We start from the raw sequence: 3,968 nt of genomic DNA on the forward strand, positions 1-3,968 counted from the left end.
CTGTTGGGGTGGTAGGGCTGCTGCTGTGTTGAACCGCTGGAGAGAGGGATGATTCAGACTGGAAAAGCAGCTGGTCTCTGCTTGGTGAGGAAGAAATAACGGAGTGGTCACAACTGGAGATCACCTGTCTTTTCCTTCCCTGAAGAGCCTATAGCAGCTGGATTTTCATAGTCTGAATTATATCCCTCCTTCTCTAACTTCCCTCTGAAAACAAAGAACAGCAACAACTCTCCTCTTGGGGTTTGATAGCTACTGTCTGTGGGAGGATTTTGGATGGAGTGCATGGGCAAAAGAATAACTCTCTGGACGCCATCCAGAAAGGGGGTTAAGCACACACAGGTTACTAAGAGGATGTCAACCTATGACTGGCAATAGCTCTTAATTTTAGGGGGTTGTTTTTTGAAATAAGAATGTCAGGGCTTTTAGGGAAGCTTCCTCTTCTGTGAAAATAATGAGGAGTTAGGATATAATCTACTCTGCATATAAAAGATCTCAGGATCAGGCATATCTGGTTGAAAGGGTCCAGTACAATATGAAAAACATTGCATGGGACCTCTGGGAATTTACTCTCAATCACAGCTGAGGATGCTGGGTTATATGAATAAAATATCTGACCTGTTTCCAAGCCCAGTCTCCTACTTGTCGCTGCTGATCAGATGCCAGTTTCATTAACCATGCTTCCATAGTAGCTGTAGTGACAGTTATGGAACAGCTGCTTGACTTTCCTAACTAGCAGCCATTTAAGACATTTGGCTTTGAACAGAGAGAGATCAGCAAAAGTGGAGTCAGGGTAAGAGGCATCAGTTCCTTTAGTGGATGCAGTTCCTTCCTTTGCTTTCTAAGTAAAGGGTAATCCTACCAGGAGAACCAATGTGGCATAGTGGTTTGAGTGTTGGACTATGTGATCTTGGGCAAGTCACACTCAGCCCCAGAGGAAGGCAATGGTAAACCCCCTCTGAAGACACTTGCCAAGAAAACCCCATGATAGAGTTGTCGTAGGGTGGTCATAAGTTGGACATGACTCAGAGCCACAAAACAATTCCTGCCAGGCCACATGCATTTGTCATTCTGGGTGTGGGACAGCAGGATCTTTCCACAAGGGAGCAGCACTAAGTCAGGCAAGGAAAGTAGCTCCCCCTTGCAGGCTTTTGCTGTCTTACTTATCTGCTCTGTAACTCATTGTTCTGCCTTTCTCCTGTGCCTGCTTTAGACAAACTGTCTGCATTGTCTTGGTTGGACAAACAGGAAAGGCAGCTACAGCTTAGGACACAAGAGCAGGAAGCAGATGGGAGAAGGTAGGAGCTTTGACCCCATCAGGGTAGGCGGTTGCAGAGGGCAAACATCAGCTGCTATGGGGATCAAGGAAAATCTCTGCCCGCTCGGTTAAATAAATAAGAGTGCGGGAGCCATAGAAGTCAATGGAAGGGGTGATTTTGAAAGAGACTAACAGACCTCTGTATGCAAAGTCTATTGGGCGTGGTGCATCTTTAAGGAATGGGTTTTGCAGTTACTAAGGAACCCTAAAATTGAAGCTACAAAGCAGTTGGTTGAACTGCATCCTAAAGCTGATGCCCTTATGGTTATTCTGGCTGGAGATAACAGAAGATGGTGGAAGGCTGATTAAATAGGACTGAACAGAAAAGGACAGTGCTGTGACTTCAGAGTTGCACTACAAAATTTACCAGTTCGAAGGCCTCCGTTTCAATCTCCATTATCATGTAGGGGCTAGGAAAGACTGCCTTATGCAGTTGAAGAGCGGCTGTCACCGTAGCCAGTCAGATACTTTTGACCTATGACTTCCATTAGCTTTAGCCAGTATAGCCAGTGGTGGTGCATTATGAAAATTGTAGTCCAACTGGAGGGCCTCATTTAGCCATCCTTTGAGTAGGCAATATTGTGCTAAAGGGACCAATGATGTGATTCTCTGGCCTTAACCCTGTATCCCATCAGTGTAGCATTAATATCTGCACGCAGACATATCCTGAACTGAGCCATATTCCTTCCCCACAACTTTACCTTAGCTAGAAGCCACCCTGCTTAGCCATTCTGTCCTTTGCGGTGAGAAGGCAAGATCATTGAAGACTGGCTACATTGCAAACACACAATGATTACAGAAGTGCTGAAATCCCTGGAGGACCACCACAGACCTCAGTGCTGATGCCATTGTTGTGCATCTGGCTATCAGGGTTTAGTCAGATACTCCTCTGATACGAACAAAACACAGAATGGCCATGTGAGGTGGCTTCAGGGGGCTTTAGAGTAAGTCGAGGGGAGGGATCTTTGGCCACTGCCAAGGGAGGGAGGGTCTGCCACAGCATTTGAAAAAGGACATCTACACAAGGGATGCTTGCATATGTGTATATTGCCCATACACACAGGTATGTGTATGTTGCACATACACATAGGTAGGAGTATTAACAAACTAAGATATGCAGATATGCAATACTAGCAGAAACCAACAAAGACCTGGAACAACTATTGAAGAGGATTGTGGGGGAAAGTGCCAAGGTAGGCTTGATGCTGAGCATTAAGAAAATAATGACTATGGAAGATCTACAAGAATTCATCCTAGAGAAAGAGAAAATTGAAACGGTCAGAGTTCCCATACCTTGGATCAAACATTAATCAGAATAGAAACTGCAGTCAAGAAATTAGAAGGATAGGACTGGAAAGAACAGCAATGGAAGAAAAGAACTCTTTTTAGATGTACTGGAGAAGAGTGCTGAGGATACATTGGATGGCCAAGAAGACCAACAAATGTTTGGGGTGCTTTGATTGTGTATTCCTGCATGGAAGTGCATTGGACTTGATGGCCCTTGAGGTCTCTTCCAACTGTAGATTCTATTATTCTAAATGGGTTCTTAAACAGATCAAGCCAAACTTTTCCTAGAAGCAAGGATGACTAAACTGAGGCTGTTGTGTTTTGGCCATGCTATGAGAAAGTGTCAATCATTAGAAATTAATGCTAGGAAAATAATGCTAAGAAAGGTAAAAATGAGGAGAAAGAGGGAGACAACAGGCAAGATGGATGGACTCAATCCATCTTGAGTCTGCAGGACCTGAGTAGAATAGTGGAAAACAGGGGTCCTGGAGCAGTTTGATCCAAAGGGTTGACATAAGTTGAGGTTGATCTGAGGAACAACAGCCTGTTGTTAAGAGAATTCTGGCCTCCGTAAGACAATTCCTTATAGAGAAGGGGGTGTAGCTCAGTGCTACAGTACACACTTTGAAGGTGGGTGTAGCTTGCAAGATCCTTGAGTAGGTCTAGGAAAGATCCCATGTCACTGTCCTAGAACACTACTGTCTGTCAATATAAAGTAGGAGTAGGGCCATACAGTATTGTCCTCATGTAGGCAATACTGAGCTTGATGGACCAGTTCTATTACTTGATATAAGGCAACATCCGGTGTCCCTTTATGCTTCTTAGAAGCTTATCAGTAGCTCCCCAGTGAGCAAATCAGTAGCATCAGATAAGCTTCCTTGAAAAGCAGCTTGTTCATCACTGTTGCGATCCTATCCTGTGTAGATACAGGCCACTATTTGATAAGTCATGTCAGAGCTACTCAGAAGTTTGCATGAAATGTGCTCTCCTCCTGAAATCCTGCATAGGACAGCCATCTCCAACTCTGTGGCCTCCAGCTACTATTTTATTTATACTCTGGTTCTCCACCAGTGCTTTATTTTCTGCTGTTGGTCATGCAGAGGATGGAAATTTTAAACTCAACACATTTTAAAGGTGCTATGTTGGGGAAAACCAGTGTAAATGTCCTATGGAAATGGATGCTGACAAAAGCTATGGGATGGGGCTTTCTTACCCCTGCCCTGTGAAAACACAGTCTCTTCTGTAGCCTACCTTATCATGTTATAAGGATGAGCGAGGCTATGGAGGCAAAGTACTTGACAGGTGTAAGCAAAATAAAAACTTAACATTCATTTCTTTCTCTTGATCCTTTCACCAACCCAAACAA

This window comes from Sceloporus undulatus, chromosome 9 (genome assembly GCF_019175285.1).
Source record: "Sceloporus undulatus isolate JIND9_A2432 ecotype Alabama chromosome 9, SceUnd_v1.1, whole genome shotgun sequence".
NCBI classification, from domain to species: Eukaryota; Metazoa; Chordata; class Lepidosauria; order Squamata; family Phrynosomatidae; genus Sceloporus; species Sceloporus undulatus.